Source organism: Haplochromis burtoni, unplaced genomic scaffold (genome assembly GCF_018398535.1).
Source record: "Haplochromis burtoni strain Fernald_Lab_line unplaced genomic scaffold, NCSU_Asbu1 Contig_604, whole genome shotgun sequence".
In the NCBI taxonomy this organism is placed as follows: domain Eukaryota; kingdom Metazoa; phylum Chordata; class Actinopteri; order Cichliformes; family Cichlidae; genus Haplochromis; species Haplochromis burtoni.
In genome coordinates this window covers 125,663-132,515 of record NW_024582965.1, presented here as the reverse complement: position 1 = coordinate 132,515, position 6,853 = coordinate 125,663, and the positions used below count along the sequence as shown (strand labels likewise).

The 6,853-nt window shown below is 40.7% G+C and overlaps 1 long non-coding RNA gene across 1 annotated transcript; it reads left to right on the top strand.

The window, feature by feature from the left end:
• The first annotated feature begins 3,964 nt into the window (after nucleotides 1-3,964).
• LOC121812466 lies at nucleotides 3,965-6,838 on the top strand. The gene is made up of 3 exons (XR_006053067.1): nucleotides 3,965-3,978; nucleotides 6,589-6,591; nucleotides 6,678-6,838. It is a non-coding gene; the product is annotated as an uncharacterized LOC121812466 (long non-coding RNA).
• The last annotated feature ends 15 nt before the right edge of the window (nucleotides 6,839-6,853 follow it).

The window sequence follows — 6,853 nt, the reverse complement described above, 5'->3', positions numbered from 1 at the left end:
TGTGTGTGTGTGTGTGTGTGTGTGTTAGCTAATACTAGCAGCTGTTGACTCCAGATTAAACTCTACCTGGGTTTACTTGCTCAGGTGGGAGCTGAGACGTTTTTATTTCTATTAAAAAATGAAAAAACGTTTTGAGTAGGTTTACACTTTGTTTTTAGCTCATGCATTTTCTAGATGTCTATCAAGGAGATGTTCATCTAAGGGATGACAATGGGCACACAAATTAGTAAGGAAATCTTTGTCAACATTTAGAGTTGGTAAAATTAACAAAAAGTATTTTTTCAATTCATAAACTCATTACATTAATAAACATAAGTAATAACAAACTATAACTATTTGTCAGCTACCAATAATTAGGCTTTTATTTATTGTTAACAATAGGTATATTTAATTATTGATGGATACACACATACACCCACACATACATTTGCTGTTAGAAACTATTTTTATGTACTGCACCACATGCATTGCCTACAACTTGATTACTGAGCTATTACAGCACTCATGACCTTAAGCAGATTAGATGGAATAAATGCATTTTTGTATAGAGAGCATTTCCATTTAACAGCACTCAGGTCTGCTTGTAAAAATGCAGCTTACTGTGGGTCATCGCACCCAGCTCCGTGGGAAGAAATCTAACCAAAGTGATGATAAAAAAAAAGAAAGAAAAGGAAAAGAAGAGGAGGAGGATTGGTTCCTTCTGACTGAACTCACAGTGATATATTCATCAATAGTGCTGAAACCATGCAAGCAAGGCCGCAGATAGTTTAGCTGTTCTATTCTTGGCAAGGCAGATAGTGCCCCTCTTGTTAAATTCATCTGTCAATGCTATTGGAGAAGAAGATAAGAAGTGGAGTGACCCCACATGGAATCAGTCAAACTCATATCGATCACTCTTGCCTTCATTTCAGCTGGATGGTTAAAAATGATTAGAGTTCCGGAACTGAAGTTAATTCTCGGGGATTGGCTCTCTATAACAAGAATCTGACATAATCGTTGCAAATGATCTCGCACTCTCATGCTATCAAATCCAGCTCCCCTCACAGGCAGAAGTTTAATCAAGGACTATTTGTCATTGTTTAAGATTTGCATTACCCCTGTCTGCTAAAGTCTGACACTGTGTGTCCAGGCAAGGATACTGCTATGACTTTTTTGTCCACCCACTGGAAGTAAAATGATTGATTAAAATGTGGTTTTAATGTCAAAGGCTCTGTCAGCAGCACGCTGGTAAGAAATGGGGGAAAAAGATTACTTTCTTGTGTAGAGTAAACTGCAAATGACTGTTGAAGATGACCCTCCACTGAACGAAAAAAAATGTTAGTTGACAGTGCTACAGTGAAACATGGGTATCTGGAGCTGTTCAAATATTTTGCAGATCCCCTGACTAGAACTGAATGAAAGTCAATGAAAAACAAAAAAGCCCAATTATCTGTTCCAGTTCTGTTTCTTCCTCCAGTGTAGTACTCCACAGGTCTCGGCACTGGAGTTGTCATAGCTGCTCTTGGATGTTCACAAAAAAGGATGACTGCAATGATTCACCTCACTTAGTAGCAAAAACAAATGTGAGTCTTTTCAAATGTCATAGTGTGGAACTCAGCACTCACCACTACTGTCATGGTCCGCGGCCCAGTGTCCAAGGAGCTGATGGAATGCCCTCGCCCACGGGTGTGGCTGTTGACTCCACACCTGCATCCCATCCCAGGCAATCATCAGGTGAACTATTTAACCCAGCTCAGTGTTTTGAGCCCTCACCTGCCTGTCCTCCTGCCCGCCTGGAGTTCGGATCACCACCGGTCTTCATCTCCTCTGTTTTCCCTGGAGCTCTCCCGCGGACCCTCACCCCTCCCTCTGGTTCCTACGTCCCAGCCTTGATCGTAAGATTAACAACTCTACCCTGCTTATGCTGTTATTTCCCCGTTCCCCAGTAACTCTCTTCCTCTTTCTGTTGCAGCCTCCCTCAGTCCCGACTACGGCGTTCCTGAGTTGTTTATCTCCCGGCCCCTTGGTTTTCCAGTTAATCGGCGTGTTTTCCTTTGACCCTTCCGGGACACCCTTAGTTAAAAATATATTTTGCGCGCACCTTGGCGTGTTGTCTCTGCTTCTGGGTCCAGCTTGTGTGCTGAACTACGGTTCGTGACAACTACAATTTGAATATATTCATGAAAAGCAAGGACCAATAACTTGCATCCATCCAAGCTCACAGCTGATGAGCAGTGTGTTTTGGTAATTGTGCTTCACTTCCATTTCTCTTTAGGATTTAAAAAAAAACATGTAGAAGTAAACATGAGACAAGTGGTTGCAGAGTGCAGAGTTGTGGGAACATAATGGAAAGAAGAGTTGCATTCATTAGCAAGACAAACCTTTGAATATTTTGACTATTTTCATTCAAATCACATTCTACAAGTCATAGTTGTTTCACAACCACATCCATTGGAGCTCGCTGTTTCAGTGCCAAATACCACTGCAGTATTCTCCTGAATGATGTCCCGAATGGTGTCACCCATCAGGCAATTCCTCCACATCAGCACTGATATAGGAGGAGAAGAAGTCAAAACTGGAAGCGATGAAATTCCTGAGTTTTTTTCTCCAAAGCCTCGTTTTTTTCAGCCTGTTGCAGCACCTCCCTCTTTATAATCTTTTATGCAGGTTGAAGGTGGACCAATGGGAAGCATTTAAATCTGTATTATAATGTCCCACCTACTGTCATGGAAGCCTGTTCACTTTGTAGATCTATCAGCTAATAGACCTCACAGGGGGGGTCCCATCTTACAAATTCTGGCATATTCTCTCCTATCACACAGGCACTCGCTCACTCTTGCTTTCTCACTGTCATCCCCTTAGGTCCACATTCATTTGTGATGCCACTTTCAGCAACACCACAGTAAAATTTTTCATGAATTTCTAAGATTCTAACTCATCTGTTGTTTCAGAGTAGCCACACCTCCTTGCCCTTATTACCACCACATAAATCAATATGCTGAAATTAACCCACTATATAGTGCACAACACTCACAGGAGACTTTATTAGGTACACATTGCTAGTTCCGGATTGGACCCCCTGTTGCCTTGAGAACTCCCCTAATTCTTCATGGCACAAATTTAACAAGGTGCTGGAAACATTCCTCTGAGATTCTGGTCTATATTGACATGATAGTATCACACAGTTGCTGCAGATTTCCATGATGTGATTCCCCCATTCCACCAAATCCCGAAGGTGCGCTAATGGATTGAGATAAGTGAGACTGAAAAGGCCATTTAAGTACAGTGAACTCATTGTCATTTTCAAAACACCACTTTCAGATGATTGGAGCTTTGTGACATCCTGCTGGAAGCAGCCATTAGAAAATGGGCACACTGTGGTCATAAAGGGATGAAAATGGTCAGTGACAAAACTTAGGCAGTCTCTAACATTTAAATCATGTTTAGTTAGTAGTAAGGGGCCCAAAGTGTGCCAAGAACCCACTACCACCAGCAGCCTGAACCTTTGATAGAAGCAAAATTCATGCCTTCATGTAATTTATGCTTAGTTTCAACTCTACCATCTGAATGTGGCAACAGAGATTGACACTCATCAGATCTAGGGATGGGTACCGGTTCTGACATAAACGGTAGTAACCAGACCGAAAAGCAGCGCACATTTCGGTGCTTCGTTTCTGTGCTTTTTTTTTACTGAGACATCATACAATTTGGATTCCAGCCAATCATTTTACCTTTGCGAGCGTAGTAGGCGGGCCCAGGTACGTACGTTCTTTTAGAGCAGAACTACAGATTAAAAATGCCCAAAGTGAAGCGGTCAAAAGTCTGGCTGTACTTCACAGGAAAAGATGCAAACTCAGCAGCCTGCAACAAGTACTTTAAGGTGATACTGTGCAAAGGAGGTAACTCCTCGAATCTGATGAAACACCTGGCGACGTATAGCATTTTGTTAAAAGCCGAGAAATGCGCCGTATTTGATAGCTTGCTGCAAGACCTCACACCGTGCACATCTACTGTGCGTGGGTTGCCTGTTATTTGACCCGGAGTTACATCCCCCAAAAATCCGAAGAGGAGAGTCCTGGCCCCTAGTCCTGTCAAGTGTAGCAGAAATGATGACGGATGATGACGGCAGCAGCAGCCGTTCTTCTCTGCGTGAGTAGCTTAATGTTGTTTGTGTGTAATTTACGTTGAGTAGGCTAACCACGTTATTACATTAATGCATGTAAGGTGAACTAGCAAACATCGTCGTAGTTACATGTGGCTGTCTTCTTGTTTGATGGCAGATGCTCTCTTCACCCTGGCCAAAAAGGGTAAAATGACCAAAGAAAAAGTGGAAAACAGCTAAACATGAGAGGTTTTTGGACAAAGTTTGTTTTTTCCATTGTTTAAGCACTGCTTCCAGCCAAGAGTGATGCCATAAATCCCCTATAGCTGCAGAAAAGGCTAACATTGTTATCTTTTTACAAAAAAACAGCTGAACATGAGAGGTTTTAGGACAAAGTTTGTGTTCTCCATTCTTTAAGCACCGGTTCGAGCACCGTTTAAGCACTGACACCATTTCAAAAGTACAGGGTTGGTACTGGTGTCGGATAAAACCTAAACGATACCATCCCTAATCAGACCAGGCAATGTTTTTCCAATTTTCTATTGTCCAGTGTTGTTTCATGTTCTTGGGTAACAGGAATGGCACGTAGTATGGTCTTCTGCTGTTGTAGCCCATCTGATTCATGATTAGAAGTCTTGTACAGAGATGCTCTTCTGCATACCTTGGTATGCAGAAGATTATTAATAATAAATAAAATGTATTATTATTATTATTATTATTATTATTATTATTATTATTATTATTATTATTATTATGTTAACCTTAGAGACTGTTGTGTCCGAACATCCCAGCAGTTTCTGAAATCAGTCTTTTTGGCACCAACAGCGGTGGTGCCAGTCACTTAAAATCACCTGTCTTTCAAACTTACACCCAGCATTTTGTCTTGACCATGTCTACATGTGTAAATTCATTTAGTTGCTGCATTGTAATTGGTTGAATAGATTTTTGTATTAATGAACAGTTGAACAGGTGTTGCCGTTTAATAGTGCTGTTCAAAACTATGCATTTCATCCAGTCTACAGTGTAATTCAAAACTGTCAATAAAAAGCGGTCTACAGATATTTTACACTATATCCATCGACCAGAACCGTGTCTCTTCATTTGTCTGAGCAGCAGGTTTTTTAAAAATGCTATCAAACCTGACACCTAGTTGAGACTTTGCTTACTGATAAATACAGTGCATTGGCAACTAATTGAAGATTAGTACATGCAAGCACAACTGCTGCAGTTTTCATTGTGCTTTTATAGGGTGATATGGTACAATCAAAGTTTGTTGTAAGTTAATTAATAACTCTCTTTATTAATGTGGAGAGATATGGCTCAATGACTATGCTATTTTTGTCCAAGTACACAAAGTAGCTTAAATATGGTGCAGGTGTTTGGACATTAATTTAGCTTTATTATGTAGGAGTGATGCATCCCTTTAGTGTCTGAACTTTGCTAACAACTGTCTGCATTTTTTCTCTAGTTACTGCACTTTGTAGATGAGGGAATGAGTAAAGTAGTTGCCAGCTCAAAAAAGCCCTCATCTCCTTTATCTTCTACCTTATTCACCCGTATGTACTTCCATTATTCATTCCCTGAGTACCACCAGTCCACCATTGTTTCATCATCAGATTCTCTTTGTTATGTTTGAGCTTTCCAACCATTTGATTTTATCTGCTACCTTTGAATTTAACCTTGGCCTTTTTGCCTCCTGTGTCTGCTTTAGTTTAACCTACAGCTTTCCAGTGTGTGTATTTGTGTCTGCTTTCTGAGTAACCCCAAAAAGTTATCAATTGTGACTTTTTTTGTATCAGTACCTAATTGTGCCTTTACAGTGTGCAGAGACATATCTAATACAGGATGATCTGAAGAGCTTGGTTATCATAGGGGGAATGTATTATGTGATGCACAATTTCTGTTCCTGAGTTATCATATGACTCATTTCTCCATGTAGTCAGCTACAAGGTCTGATTTCTAACCTGTACCTGAGGTATTTGTCCGATATGAGCTATCTCAGAGGACAGCCAAGCCAGGCAATGGCTCTGGTTTCCAGTTCTGTCTTTCCCCAAATTAGCAATCCAGTGGGGTCACCTCTCAGCCTTTGCTGCCATCATCAGGCCCATACTCCAAAAGGATTCCTCTGTTGCCACTGAATGCCAGCTTAAGCTATTGAAGGTCTTCTCCCTCATCCATTTGCTCCAGAGGGGCTCTGCCTTTGTCATCAGGTGTAGTGTTTCCAGTTAGCATGAGTAGTTTCACCTGTGTTTACCTAGTTTTTCATGTCCAGAAGTATGTTGTATTAAAAAAGACTGTCCCCTGAACAGTGTTCTCGTATCCACTCAAGCCCTTGGGGTCTTTTTCTTCCTTGTTAGTCTCTTGTGTTAGATTCTGTATCTCCCCTGCAGTGCTTTTTGTTTATATACCCTACCTTTTTCCCTTTGGTAGATGGGTAGGCTGCAGGTCTCCGTGCCCCTGATAAAGATAAGCAGAAGAAAATTGATGGAAGGATAGTTGGATATTAGAAAGTAAAAAAACAAAATAAACCTGCTTGAATAATGCATGAATCATCTATAATGGATGGCTCTGAGAAAGTTAACACCTATGTTGTCAGTTTAACCTTCCTCTCGTGTTAGCTTTCTGTTATCATCTCTTATGTTAGCGGGTCGGTTTTGACCCGTGAATTAAATCAGCTATAAAATATACTAAAAACAATAAGTTATCATCCAATTTGTTTCTCATCTCTTGGTTACCTTGTTAGGCTTCCTTATCCATGAAAATTTTGGTTTT